We start from the raw sequence: 16,011 nt of genomic DNA, 5'->3' as shown, positions 1-16,011 counted from the left end.
TGACATGAACTGACAGCTTTATGGAGGCAACGGAAATGATATTTAGCAAGGTTAGAGAAACAGCCGGACATAAAGGAGCCAAGAGTCTTCAAGGAACGTTAAATCGACTGTCGTACAAATTGCGCTTCACCGAAGCGACCAAGATATGCTACTGGCTTCCTGAAACACCTCCCTGTGAGCAAAATTTTTCCCAGTGAAATAGAATTAACCAGTTAAGCATAACAAGTAATTTGATTGGGATTTAAGAATGAGCCGCCCTTTGTCTACTTCTCGCCCCCTTGGCGTGTTCTGCTTTGAGATGTCAGGTGTGTCAAGTAAACGAAGCTGTGCTGTTTTGAGCCATGGACGTACACGACAATCCGTGATAAGGAAATATCGTGAGATATCCTAATGTATGCTTTCCGAACTCAACTATATTTAATTCTGTAAATCGGGCGTGGTGTGCTTTCACTTACTGTTTGTACTTTTTTAGGCTTCGTTGCTTCTAAGATTCCTTCTAAGATTGCTTCTAAGATAAACGACGGATACGCTTTTCGCATACGGAATATGATTGACTTATAGTATTGGTGATACTGTCAGGTGCGCCATGAGCAGTGGCTTTAAAGTGTCGTTCTGACACGGAAATAGTTTACTTGTGATGGGTCCTTGCTATCCTTCTAGGCAAACATTTTAGAGCTCAGCTCCTAGGCTCCTCTTCCTGGATTGCCTATCGTTGCTGTCACCGTCGGTGTAATAGTCGTCATTAGCAAGCACCTGTAAACTTGGCCAGGTGAAATGGCATCTCCCGCGAACATCAGGTTGTAATGGGGACAGACAGAAAACTGTTCCCAACATTTAGAGGAAAGGGCAGATGGAAGATAATAAGGGACAGCGAATGGCGCTGTAGCTGGGAGGGGTGAGAGCGAAAAAATCCGCAACAGGAAGGGGGCTGCCGTAGGGAAAAAACGAGATGGCTACGGCGGTACTATCAGGAAGTGAAGAGAGTCAACCCATGCGCAATCTGAAGGTGTGCTACGACAACAAGCCGAAATTTGACATCTATGGAAGCAAAACATTATGACGAAAGTGGAGAAATTCGCAGCAATAGGGCGAGAACAAAGTAGAGGAGGGGAATACGAATGGAAAGTGAGAAGAGCAGCAGCGAAAGAAGGAAATGCGGAAGCAGTTTTCGCCGGCTGTTGAGTAATATCCCGCTAAGAATAACGATCACAAAAAGGAGAAGTGCGCTCAAGCCATCCACATGTCGCTCGACACGAGGTCGACGAGGCGCGGTTCTTGCGGCAGCGATAGGGGCTATTAGTATTTGTGGCAGTCAATAAGCGGGAAAGGAATCTCATTTGAGAAATGGTTACAGATGGGAAAATATACAGTAGGCTGTAAAGGCACTTACCGCAATGACAAGTATCCCAAATTCCTTACTTCACTACGTTGAAAATTCCAAATATCTGAAGAATAGCGCTCAGATTTCTCGTTACCGTATTCGTCGTCGAATTTTTCGGAGTATAGCATCCGAAAACGTCCACAACATTCATTTTATTAGGTTCCAGCCTATTATTTTAGGTGATTACCGTGGTAATATATTTTACTGCGATTAGTAAATAAATTTTTCCTTGCTTGAAAGTGGGCTCAGCACTCGAAGTTGTTCGTATATCACCAAGCGTAACAAATGAAATCAATTCAGATCAGTCATGACACGTCATGGATGGTGGGTGGTATTTGCAAGGTGACGAAATGAAACTAGTGACACAAATACTTTACGTGTTTCTATATTCTGAGGACTCCAATATTTCAACTGTTTCGTTTGCCTTCATGTGAAAATTTTTCCGAAGCACGAATATAGGCCTCCATTGCTCGATTTCCTTTCTTTTCTCAAGGAAATAATTATGGCTCTGTTCCTGCCTGACGATATCGCCTGATGGATCTGGAACGCTTACAGCAGCACGAAATCGGTTCTACGTTCTTCGTTCGGTATTGTGGTAGATGGCCGCCGCTCATTTCAAAAGTTCTCCGTGATTTTTAAGTTGAACGCGGTCAAGAGCAGGTGGTATTCTGTTCTTCGACGGCTGCCAAGTCCAGTCGTCATAATCGCCGCCGCCGACTTCAGTTCTTTGCGGGCTCTAGTAAGCCATCAAACAAGTTTTGATTGGGAGCCTTTCTTCGTCATTGTGGTGGTCAGACTGTCGTTACCCACAAGGGTGTTCACTTAGGCGATCGACATTGCAGTTAATCATTCTATACATGCGCTTAAAGCTCATTCTGATAGTTTCATAAAAACATAAAATCAGGCATCGTGAGCGAAGTCCGCCTGATTTTGAACATATGTTTAGTTTGGATGTGGAACGCGCTTTTCCTGTTCCACGGGAGCAGTGTTACAAACTTCAAACAAATGCCAGAGTAGAATTTTCATTCACCACTAGACAGCGGAGATACCTTAAAATGACATTGCATTCCATGTTTTAAAGAGCCTCGCTCTCCAAACCATTGTTTACTCAGCCAGACAAGTAAGACAGTGCAACAAGTATTTATAAGCATGTTAACTCTTTCTCCTCTACAACACGACACAGACTCTTAGGTTTTATATTTGGTCAGCGCACTATTGTCTTTTCCATCCCTTCCCTTTCCTTGATGAGAGGAGTCAGCAGGCACTGATGTGACCTTCCGTAACCAATATCATGATTAGGTACTTCATCCCTTCGTCCCATAACACTGCCACCAGCAAAGTTCGTGTCACGCCTCTGAGAAAAACAAGCCCGCGCTTTGTTCACCTTTCTCGAAACATCTTCGCCAAGGCCTGCGACACTTGTCGAAGTATAATGCTCGCCGAATCCAGACCACGAAAGAGTAATAGCTTGGATAATAAGGCTGGGATGAAGCGCATTTGTCAAGTGCTTGCAAGTAATGGCTAGGAGCTTACCGGTATCCCACAACAGAAAAGTACTTAACGGTTTCATCTTACCGCTACACAGCTTTTTAGATGAAATATGGAGATTAACGAAAAGGGTTTTAGTTAAGCTGAGGATAACGCAGAGAGCTATCGAATGGAACATGGTAGGTTTAACTTTAAGAGGTAAGGAGCGAGCTGAGTGGGTCAGACAAATAACTCGTTACTAATATTCTATTGAAAATCAAGAATAAATGGGCATAGGCAGGATATATGGTACGAAGAGAGGACAACCGATCGTCACTAATGATAACCATTTGGAATCCAAAGTAAGGAGAGTACAGAAGAAGGCGGCGAAAAATTAGATGGGCGGATGAGTTTAAGAGTGTATGGGCCAAGTGGATGCAGCTAGAAAAAGCCTTCACCTTCCAGTGGGCATCATCATCAGTGTTTCGACTTATGATGACCATGACTGCCCATCGATAAGCCTGGTGAATGCGAATGGCCAGTGTCAGCGTTTGGTTCCTTGTACCATAGGTTAGGCTCCCAGCCCTCACATCATTCGACAATCACTTCGTTATTACCAGAAAATTATACGTAAACCAGCCAATGTGTCCGATCGCGCATTTCTGTTATTCTATAATGAGTTTGGGTCATGGCTAAAGCAATAAAATATGCTTTGAAGTAGAGAGTAATGGCGATAACTAAACAGAGTACACTATAAAATTGAGCCCATTTACTTCATTTGCATATTTGGCAAATATGTTTGTTAGAATTACTTTATATCTACTCTACTACATAATTCAAACTGTAATTGCGCTTTGAATGATCAAGCGAAACGAGTTTTATTTGACAGGCATACTGATTTCCTATAGACTTTTCGCATCAGATGCTAAAATGAGCGGTAGTGCGTAGAGATGATAAATAACCCTGTTTTATGCGAGTGATTACCATGACGCTTACAATCATGATGGTTACAGAGAGAAAGAGAGAAGGCAGAAATGCTAGCTAGAAGAGCTTTCCGGTCGGTTGCTCTCCACTAAGGACGAGGAATGTCTAGATGAAACCATTTCTTAATCAAACCATTCGCTCTAGGAAACAAAGCAGTACCTTGCAGTCCTTAAGGACAGTATATTGGTGTGGCCACGAACAAATGACCTTTACCGTAGTTAAACGGCAGAAATTGAGGTGGTCCACAGCAAAGCCCAGGTTACAGCTTTCGCTCGCAAAATCAGGTGACTCATGCAGGCGACGAGTGATTGTCTCCTTGCAACGGAATTTTTACAAGCAGGCTTGTAGGCCATCCTCATCCGGAAAACACACCGACTTATAAAAGAAACCCCGATTATAGACTGCTTAGCAGTATTACTTAGTCGCGCGCTATGTTATGCAGTAGACGATGGCGCAGTTCAGGGTCCAATCGCCAGCGGGGATGGTTACGAAATTTTCCTGTGTCCACGCTAACAGTCTGATCTCCAGCGCCAAAGAGTGAGGCTTACATGGTTTGCGTACTCTCGATACAGACATACTGAAGAAGGCCGTCATTGTGGCAGATCGGGTAGCTTCGAAAACCTTGTGATATTCCTTAATACCACATTGTCCTGGAAACTACTGCAAAATGATAGCATAAGGAGGAGGAGGAAGATGAGGAGGAAAGGCAGGGAGGTTAACCGGTAAAGGAATTGGTTTGCTACCCTACACTGGGGCAGAGTGGTAAGTGGGTATAAAAGTTGTGGGTGAGAGAGGGATGCGTGATGACAGTACAGTCACAACACATCACGTCACAGTCATATCACGTAACACAAAAAATAATAGCCTTTCGATCAGTCCTGTGCTTTTCATAAAGCGGAGCAGTGCCTGGGAGGACTTCACCGCAGACGATCGCCGTGGCCAGGAACCTAGGGTCTGAATTTCAGTTAGTGGGCGTCCATCTAGACTCTCCAGCGCACGGCATAGACACTGTCTTTCCTCGCTGTATATGGGGCACTCACAAAGAATGTGGCCTATAGTCTCGTCGCACCCGCAGTTTGTACATTCAGGGCTATTTGCCATACCTATCACAAAAGAATAAGAGTATTATATGCTGCACCAACCCACAAGCGGCACAGCAAAGTTTCTTCACATCGGAATAGGCCAGGTGGAAGCCGGAGCTTCAGGTCAGGGTCCAAGGATTTTAAGCGGCAGTTCGCAAACTGGTCAGAATTCCACAAGGAGAGCGTGTGTTCCCGCGTACGTGCGCAAAGCCTGCCCGCTGCGTCTGCCCTGGAAAATGGAATCAACACACTATCGCCGTCTTGGTGGACTGTTCGTGCGACCTCGTCTGGCCGGAGATTGCCCTCTATGCCGCTGTGTCCTGGAAGCCATTGGTAGATGATGTCATGTCCTCCGTTTATGGCATATTGATGAAGTTGTCGTATTTCCGCGGCGAGTTGCTCATGGGCTCCACGGCGAAGAGCCGCTTTTAAGGCTTCCAGAGCGGCTTTTGAATCTGTGAAAATAGACCATTGTTGAGGGCTTTGCTGACTGACATGCCTAATAGTTGCACGTAGAGGGGTTAGTTCTGCGGCTGTTGAAAAAGTACGGTGAATTGTCCTAACTTTTATTTCTGTAGTAATTGCGGGTATGACCATGGAGCCGGAAGAGCTCACGGCATTCACTGAACCGTTGGTGGAGACGTGCATACGATTTGCATGGTACTCATGGAAGCATTCAAGAGCGATTTGTTTTAGTTCTTTCGGCGATAGGTCGACCTTCTTCCTGATGCCGGGTATTGAAAGAAGCACGTGTGGTTGATGTAAGCTCCCCAGTGGAGAGGACGGTCTAGATGCGGGTGTAGTCTGGGACGGCAGAATAGCGCGATGCGCATCAACGGTCTCTGTAAACGATGTACGCGGCCTGGTAATAGGAAGACTGGCCAAATGATGACAGGGAACTCGGGAGATGTGTCAGAAATGTGCCCTCAGGGCGTCAATTGTTAGGTAGGTAGATATGGGACGCTCCTGAGCAATCAAAATGGAAGCAGCCATTGAGGCACATTTCGGCAATCCCAGGCTGGTTCGCAGAGCTTGAGCTTGAACGCTCTGTAGAATTCCTAAGTTGGATTTCCTGACATTTCTAAGTGCAGGCAAGCTGTACCGAAGAAATCCCACAAATAATGCATGGTACAGCTGGAGCATTGACCGCACGGACGCTCCCCATGACTTTCCCCCAATAAAGCCAAGTATGTGAGCAATTGCTGTCAGCCTCTTTTTCATGAATGAAATATGGGGAGTACACGAAAGATTTCTGTCGATAATCACTCCCAGAAAGCGATGGCTGCTTTCATAGGGCATTGCTTTACCATTAATGCGTACGGTGTAAGGTGACATGTTCTTGCGTGTAAATGCAATTAGCGAACAATTTTCAGTTGACATCTGCAGACATTGCAGGTGGAGGCGCAACTATACTCTCCGCCTTTTGAAGCCTCGCTCAAATCTGTGGGCGCGTAACTCCTGATGCCCAGATACAGATGTCGTCCGCATATATTGAAAGTTGCGCCTACTGTCGTATTAAGTCAACAAGCCCGACAAGAGTAAGATTGAAGAGTGTTGGGCTTAGTACTCCACCCTGTGGGACTCCAGGGGAATTGAAATGAGAAGATGTTGGGCCATTCTCAGTCTGCATAAAGTGAGATCTGTTGGATAAATAACTGCGTATCCAGCAAAACACACGACCGCCGAGCTCGGCAGCTTCCAGAGCGTCCAAAATGGCCTGGTGAGTGACGTTGTGATATGCGCTCTTTATATCCAGGAACAACGCCGCGGGTAAGCGCTTCAAAATTTTTTGGCGTTGTACAGATGATACCAGGTCCACCACGTTGTCAATTGAAGAGCGTCCACGTCGAAACCCTGACATTATATCGGGATATATGCGGTAGGGCTCCAGGTACCACTCAATACGTGTAAGCAGCACTCTTTCCAGTACTTTACCAACGCAACTTTTCCATGTGGCGCCTTAGATAGGTTTCTGTAAAAGTTTTTTTTTCAGCGCCGTAGCGCAGTTTGCAGGTCTTGAAGGGCTGCTTTGGAGTCTGTAAACACTGTTTGGACATGTGGAGATTCTTGTTTGACGAACTCAACTGCAACCAATAGGGCAGTCAGTTTTGCAGCAGGTGAAAAGGTGAAATGCGTAGTTTTTACCTTCATGAAAATGAACCTAACCGATATGACCACAGATCTTGCGGAACTGGCCGAGTTAACTGAGTCATCCGTGCATACATATATACAGTGACGGCGGTTAGAATGCAGGGGATTCCATATTATTTGTCCCAGATCAGGCTGTAACTGACCAGCTTTATTCGCAATTCGAGGAAGGAAAATGTAAAGCGGACGCTTATGCACACTCTGTAAGGGTGAGCCCGATCTTGAAGCAGGAGTGCACGCAAAAGGAAGATTGACGTGATGAGCTTCAATGAACTTGGCGAATGCAGCACGTAGTGCAATATGCTGGAAGATCTGCAAGATGATGACAGGGAAGACATGTTGATCACGAAACATGTGTTCTCATTGCGTCAGCAGCAATGTATGAAGTAACAATGTTCCCGGGTGACAAGAACAATTGCTGCTGATGAGGCACATTTAGGTAGTCCAAGGCAGATACAGAGCTTGCGCTTGTACACTTTGAAGAGCCTCGTTGTTCGTCTTTTTTATGCAACTGAATATGGGAAAGCTGTAGCGCACGTATCCGAAGGAACAGCGAACGGTACAGTTGTAGCACTGAGTGCGCTTATATGCCCAGTTGCAACAAAGAAAGGGTATAAATAATTGTTATACTCTACGAGAGGTTCCTCTGGATGACAAGTAAAATAAGCTATGGCTTCCCTCACAGCGCATGGCTTTGCCATTGATCCATATGGTGTAAGGCGATACTGCTTAGCTTGTGAATGCCAAAAGTGGACTTTTCTCAATCTAAATATTCATAGTTGGTGACGAGTCACACTTGATGTCCAAAGATATCATCTATATATAGGCAGGTCTAAACCCACTGGGGCAGTAAACCGACCAGGCCGAAGAGAGCAAGGCTGGAGGTGATCGGGTTCAGCGCTCTATCGCCAGGCCTCCATCGCCTTCATCGATTCCTCGCCAATTTCTATATAAAGACGGTAATGCGTCCTCAGGCTGAATAAAATATCACCTGTCTGATAACTAGCTTCGTTTCCAGCTGAACATGCGGCTTCTAATCTCAGCAGCTTTCATTATGTCCAAAATGGCCTGATGTGTTGCGTGGTTGTATGTGCCCTTGATGGCTAAAAATAATGCCAGTTTGAGCCTTCTGAGATGTAAACGTGATAGCGTTAAATGTACTGTTATGAATAAAATTCGACGTGAGCGTCGGCGATGCCAGCGAAACATTATCGGCATGACGCTGGCAAGTATTAGCTATCAGCCGATATGACCGGGAACCGATTCTTCAATGGTTGGTGCGACTAAACGACGTTACGTATCAGAAAGCTCGTAGTAGCTGCCAACAGGTATTTCTCATTTTAGGTAAGACGACTTAATAAGAAAGAAATTTCCAGTCATCTTGAATACCGAGTCAAGCACGCTACACTTACAGAGGCTCATTCATACAGTATGTTTAAGGCGTGGCTTTATATGTCGAGGTCACCTGGTTTATCGCTTCATACTCTTACAGTGGGAGCTAAAGTATCTGCAGAGAGTTTTTCTTTTTAATGCTGTACGAACGGAATGATACCACGTCAACCACACTGTCAACAGAGGAGCGTCCTTGCTGAAGTGTGAGCATCTATGAGTGTATCTGATATATTTGACATCGCTGCATGTATTTTATTGCGATATCAATACTGCGTCAGGTTTTGAGCCGTCGCGTGGTCCCGGTGGAGGCCACGCTTGACCTTGAACATCCGAGGTGGAGGTGGAGCAGATGAAGAAAAAGAAAAAGACAAAGGAAAAGAAGAAGAAAAAGGAAGACTGGTAACTTACGCTCTCGCGTCGTACTCTTAAAGGATGAGCTTAAGTGCCCCCAATAATGTAGCACCTTACACTGACGTGGCGTGATAGAGAAATAATCTAGCAGGCAAAAGAAGCTTCCGCCGTTGCTATCGCGATTTAACTCGGGTTAATGAGAGTTAAACCAAACCCAATTTTTTAATGCGTCTTAGCGACAATCTTTTCGTAAGTTTGCCGACGCAGCTGGTGAGTACAGTCGGAAAGTATGGTGATAGGTCGAGTGGTTATTTCGCTGGTTTAAGGAGTAGAACCAGGCGACTGGTCTTCTCTCCATTAGTACAGTGCTGTCGTTCCATGAATTGTAATAAGTGTCCAAATGAGCCTGTCGCGCCTCTACTCGCGGCGACCATTGCCACCAAATTTCGTTACTAAATCAATGACAGAGGGAGAGAAAACAATGAAGAAAAATGGGTCTGAAAAAAGTGCCGAGCTTGCATTTCCAAGGTGCAGAAGGATTGCTACTCTAATTAGCGACACACGTCTGTGAGCAAGATTTCAGTGCAGGTGCCAGTGTATGAAATCTTTTGGTCATTAGTGGCTGCAAAATGCAGGTAGGCGATCAATGCTCAGCACGTGACTTAACGCCTTGTTCTAAATTGTCTAACAAAACGATCCTCAAAACAACACTAGGAAAAATATACAGGCTAAATTTCATGCCGCCCGAAGATCAATCGTTGTTGCCACATGACCTGCCGGGACTCTTGTCGTCTTCAACAGGGATAATATGTGAACACCGGTATAAGAGCCACTGGTGTTGCAGCAAGCTATCATTCTTAATTATCAAGAGCTCAGTGAACGTGAGGCTCAAAATGGATATGACAAAGTAAGAATAACGACCACGGTTTGGTACGTGACTTGCTGGTGTATATGCGGCACCAGTACGAAGCAACAAAAGCGCACTCGTTACTACTTATAGACTTTTCTAATCCGTCCTCCCTTCCTCCAACACTACTGCCCAGGAAGTTTGGTGCGAGTGAATTCTTTTTTGCAGCCATTAAATCCTTGACGGAACATTCCAGAACTCATTTGTTCACCTGTTCTACCCAGCAGTGAACAGATGGGCACGTGCGAGGTGAAAGACCTGGCGTGTGTGCTCACCATTGAACAAAAAGTTTCTACTTTTTTTCAATAATGCCCTGGCAAAACAGCCCATGTCAGGTCTGGCGCGTTCGTTTCGAGCTAGATGAATGCGCTCCTCCGCAACAGCTGCTATGTGCATATGGAAAGGAGAAGCCACGCCAACTATGTCGCGTCGCTGAAAGCTTCACTGCTCTAGCCTGCGGCAGCGCAGCAGTGTGGCGTCGGTTAGAGTTGCTTTTTGCTGGCCCTTCTAAGCATTTTTGTGAGCGGTGACTTTGCAGGTGTCCCTAGACCAGCGCATAGAAGGTTGGTTATTGCATACCTGCGCAACAGAAGACCATATTTGTTAAACTTGAGGAGGGTGTGTGTCAGTGGAGGGAGAGGAGGGGGGTGGAGGGAGATGCGAGACGACAGGGAGGCTGTTACTGCCCTTTTTAGTTCTAAATGATATACTTTAGCGAAAATATGCTCAAGCTTTAGCAGCGCCAATTGTACTTATATACTCAGTGACATATTAAGTGTCTGAAAATGTTCAGACAACATTTTTGTGTTTATTTTTCGATTCACAGTGCGGTTGACATCGCGACCTTCCAGTTAAAAAAGGGTAATCCAGTAAAAGTTGTCCCCTTACTTCGAGGGCGCGTAGAACAGAAAATATTTCCGCTTACAAATTAAACAAAAGTTATAGGGTTTTAAAGTAGTTAAGTTGGTTGGACGTGCGAAATTTGTAGTGCAAAATCATGGGTGCGAATGCACTTCATTGTGACCTTTTTGTTTTAGAGCAAGGCTACGCCAAAGTCATTGCGTGGGACAATTCGCCATTGAATCCAGGAAGTTTCAATATGGTGTAAATGTAGGCCGGCTGCTTAACACTGCATTGAACAATTACCACAAGGACCTTTGCTCTTGACATGTGATCGCTAACCTTAACTTTCACTTCCATTAGGTTGACCAATTACCTCAACGTCCTAGATCTTTAACACTTGGCTGTGAGGCTGGCATGACTCTCCGAGCTATTTATCTGTATCTGCGTTCAGAAGATATAAACCTCCATGATTTTTCACTGAGTGCTGATCACGCTCATGATGAAAACAGTATTGCACTGTTTCTATGGCAATGATACTGAAGCACAATACAATTTTCTTTCTTGGAGTGGAGCAGCTGAAAGAGTCTTTTTACACTAAAATATTTCAGAGCACATCTTTGCACTACCAAACAGCTACAGCACAAAACCACAAGAATGGCACAGCACTGAACGCGGTAACTGCTCCCACAAAGCAATAAAGCGAGGCCATCATTATGGACGACACCCGCGAAAATAAGACCCGACAAAGGTAACAAGCACTGAGTGACACAAGAAATGTGACTAGTCTGCGAAGGCGGCTATCAAGTTTTCGAGAACACGCAGCTACAAAAAGAAATTTAACAATGAAGACGACACCTGTGCAGTATGTGGTAAGTCCACATAAACAATAAACATATTATATTCGAATGTAATGGTATCCATCCGGAAGTAAGTCGATGCAGGTGCAGTCACTCTTCCTTCAGCTCTGAGGTTAAGAAATACCAGTGGCCTGGTGAATGAACCTGCGGTGGAAACTAGAAAAAAACGATTGGAACATTGGTGGCTTAAAAGCAGAAAAGTAACATAATGTTAGTAATGTAGAAAGAAAAGTTCAATAAATGAAATGATGGTATAGTTAACCAATCTAAAACAATAGTTCACCTATAGGGAAAAAAATGAGCATGACAACTGCTACCATCCCGTTTCTTCAAAAAGGGCGCTACTATATTAAATCCATCCATCCATACTATTGTGAGAACAGATACATGCATTGAAACGGCGCACTCTGTCCGCAATAATCAGCGAATGATTGAATATGTGATTTACATCTCAAAGTTTATCAGCACTTTCTTGCGCAAATTACCAGAACCGGGTGTCCTCGCTGATACGTATTTAGAGCAGAAAGTGCAAAAAATCTCACTTTCTCATATTTTACGATACTCACAGTGGCCGTCACCGTCTCATTATAGCAAACAGCTAATTTTAAGAGGCCTTCTACCATAAGTGACAGACTTTGACGACAAAATGTGCGCCTTCGACCACATTTGGAAGAAGTACTACCTATGTGTTCTGTTGTTGATAATCCCCCTTTTTTTTTCTTGCATACCACTGATGACTTTTTGCCGGCATGCAATTCCTGTCACCAAGCGCTTAGAACAGCTTATAATGCAACTAATTAAATCCTTCGTTCAGTATGCTCTGTCCCCGCAAATAATTTATAGCTTAAAACTGCAACTTTCGTTTACCTTTTACTCTCGACCAATTTACGCAACATCTGTGCGGCCATTTGATAAGTGAGCGCTGTAGTATCAAGCCGTCTTATCGCGCTAACGAGAAAAACATATTTTCACTTGGCACACTTGGCTCACTTGTCTTTAGAACGTGTTAGGTAATCAGCTGTGTATATTGCAGAGCAGCGGAAGCACACAGCCCCTCAGCGGCTGAAGAATAAGCTGTAGAGGATTGCAGATGCAATAAATATTTTTGACGCATGCCTTAACACGGATCATGAGATCAAATTTTTCAAAAGACCGGAAAGGCGTGGGCTCACACTGATTATGTGTCGGAGACAATTTTATTGTTTAACTTTTGTGTATGCATTCTTGCGCTAAAACTGCAGTGAGTTACTTCTTCACTTCGAAAGTAAGAAAAACACGCAGCAAGAAAGAAAACCACGTGTTGATTATCAAGATATCAGGAAAAGCAAAATTGCTAGACATGTGACTGTCCTTTCAAATTGCAGAGTACATTTCAAGAGAATGAAGGCCAGCGGTGGCGACAAAGATTGACAGATAAGATTAGGAAAGTATCAGACACAACTTGATCGCACCAGCCGCAGGCCTTGTTTACTGGAGTTCAAAGGTATAGGTTTCTGTGCTGTATTACACATTCCGCTTGCGAGCACAAGCGACATTGAGATAGCCCGAGTATTCTCTGCTCCATGGTGCATCAAGCAACCGTAAAAACTGCGTGATTAAAATCTGGGTAGCCCCAGCTATCAACTCCAGAAATTTGCGTTACCACTAACGTAGATACGCAGGCAAGTTCTTGTCCTATTCTGTGCTTATTTTTGTTAGGCGCGCGTCCTGTCGAGCTTCACGTTTCATGCTGGCGGCTGTGAAGCTTTTGTGACTTATTGTTAAGCACCCTTTCATAACCGCTTGCATAGGTATTCTTTATGTCATGGTACACAAATCATTTTCTCTTTTGCCTGATTTATCCGGCTGAATTAGTGCCTAGATACCCAGCACAAGGGTAGCAGCTGTCCAGAAAAGGCGAGTTTGTTTTCGTTTCGTCTGCAAAATGAGTCTCTATTTGAGGTTTGGATCAGAGTTGCTTCTAGTTAGCTTGAGTCTTATGGTGATATCGCCACCCATCATAGCATAAAGTGAATGAGTGAGTAAGTGAGTGAGTTAGTGAGTGAGTGAGTGAGTGAGTGAGTGAGTGAGTGAGTGAGTGAGTGAGTGCATCCAAATCATTCTGTCATTGAGGGATTCAGTATATACTTTATTACTAATGGGGAGACGTGGCTGGAGCGCTCATATTATGAATTTAATCGCTGACGAATCAAAAGTAGTGTATGAAACTTTCCTGGTATATATAAGGTTGCTGAGCTGAGGCCCAATGAGAGGTGATGAGACGCGTCCGTAGTGGCAATAATTCTGTTCTAAAACTGCCCTGACAATTAACTCTGAAAAGCAAAACGCTATCTGAAATAAGACGCTATATGATAACACCAAGGGAGCGAGTCTGATGGCGTTACTCGCTCACTTTGTTCTCGGTATGTGACGTGCGCTCACTGTTTTTTCGCGCTCCACAATAAAGCCCTCTGCTTATTCTTGCGCAGCAACGAAGCCATTGGTGGCGTCAGAAACAAAGGCAACTCAAGACAGAAAACGATTACATACGCGTTCAGAATTAATATGGCATAGTCAGCGGGGCATCCACGGACTCGATTATCCCAAAGGCGCGCTGCCTTTTGCCCAAACATGTATAATAGTTTGACGAACATATTTTGATCACTGAAAAGTTGCGAAATAAATAGGAAAAATGAACGAAGCATCGTCAAATTCATCTCACTACATTAATACCGAGCTGAAGAAAGCAAGTTGTGAGGTAATTCAACAATATATTCAAATGAATAAACTGATAGCATAGTTGTCGGCGAAGATAAAACGGAGAGAGAAAAGGTACTCAAATAGGGCCCTTTGCAAGAAAATAACCATCGCAGAGCAGATCCACTCAAAACAAGATCACACTCATTGAGAAGCTTAGAAAGTGATTTAAATGAAGGAATGCATGGTTGATGAAAGTTTAACAAAAAGATAAAGTAAAACAGCGCGAAATATGAACACCCGAAAGCCCCCCCCCCCCCCCCCCCCCCCCGCTTCTCCCCTTCCTCAACCGCCCTCCGACCGGAACACCCTCTTATTTAAACCTCTAGAGAGCTGGATGAAAGCACATATGAAGGGAATTGTGCTGTGGTTTGAAACGAGGTTTTAAAGGACCCTACTGAAGCCTCCGTTTTTGCCATCATTATATCGCCGTCGATTTCATGCAGCGCTTCGCGCTGGTTCCCGTTCTCTTGAGACATGGTCATTTTAGTTCCGCCCTCAAAAGAGCACTGTAGGCACGCCACGTCATGCATATTTTCTTTTGATAATCATTTTTGAGCTGAATAAATTTTTTATGTGACGTTAAAAGAGAGTTTTGAGGTCCTTCTGGGTTTCCGAGAGAGCGCAATGATAAAGACGCCGAATAGGGATTCACTGACGGTGCGGAGATTGCAGACATGGGAAACGTAAACATATTCTGCGTAAGGAATGAAAATGCATTGATCAATACGCAATTTCGCGCTCGTAAGAAGTCTTGCTTTATCTTTATTTGGCTATTTTCGACGCGCAGTTTTCTTCTACAATATTGTTTGAGCATTAAGTTCGAAGGAATTGTATTCCTAAAGTAAAGGTCAATCGTTCCATTATTCAGATGCATTTTAAACACTTCATTCGCTGGTGTCTTCCAATGAAAAACTAAAAAGGGCTTACTCGGTTGATACAAAAAAAACATTGTAGGTAATTATGTATGGTGACAATTACGTTTAGAATTAATTTCACCTGAACGCAAATTGTTTGAGCTCTTCCTGGTAAATGTTGCAGAGATTAAACCTTTTGCATCCCTGTACATATATACACTCTCTTGTAACATCTCATTTCTTGCCGAATCAAAATAACCAATGTCTTCTCCTAACACATGAAGATATCCTGTGCGAATATTAAGTACTCTTCGCACACCTTTGATGCACAGAGACGTTTTTGTGATCAATACATAGACACGCAGAACATACTTTCTTATCTTATTTGCGGTCTACCATTGCATAAATTAAAATAATAATATAAACTTACGTAAAAGGGGTTTTAAGCTCCGCCCTTCAGTTTATGGATGACTCGACAGCGTTAAAGAGCTTAACCTGACGTTTTCCATTCAAATACTCGTTTCAAAAATGCAATTTACTTCCCATTCAGTCACTAATTTCTCAATTTGTGCTTCTACTGTGCTGTCCTACCCATACTAACTGGCGTAATGTCGTATGCTGTTACATTATGCGAACAACCACCACTTATTGATGTGAAGCCCTACTGAAGTTTCCCGGCAAATGAGCCTGCCTCTTCTAAGAGTAGCGTATGTGACTAGGAACAACCCAAGGTCGAAGGAATGTTTTTTTCGCTTTGTCCTAGAAAAAGCGTGGGTGTCGAAAAAAAAGTAGCTGTGGTTTAGCTTGTGGATAAACCTGGAGTTACGCGAAAGTAATGTGCATGGCTACGCTTAGGTTGGGCTTCAAAGTAAAGACATGGTATTTGCGCATAGTAGTTTACTCCATGTTTGAATCTTTATTTCTGCCATAGGGGAATAACTTAACGTGTGAACATCCCTTGCCTCTTGTCCTTGACCCTTCTCATACGGGTGTAGAAGATTTCTAG

The sequence above is a fragment of the Amblyomma maculatum genome, chromosome 9 (assembly GCF_055883805.1).
Source record: "Amblyomma maculatum isolate TAMU_Amacu chromosome 9, ASM5588380v1, whole genome shotgun sequence".
NCBI classification, from domain to species: Eukaryota; Metazoa; Arthropoda; class Arachnida; order Ixodida; family Ixodidae; genus Amblyomma; species Amblyomma maculatum.
Note: the sequence above shows the minus strand (reverse complement) of the source record.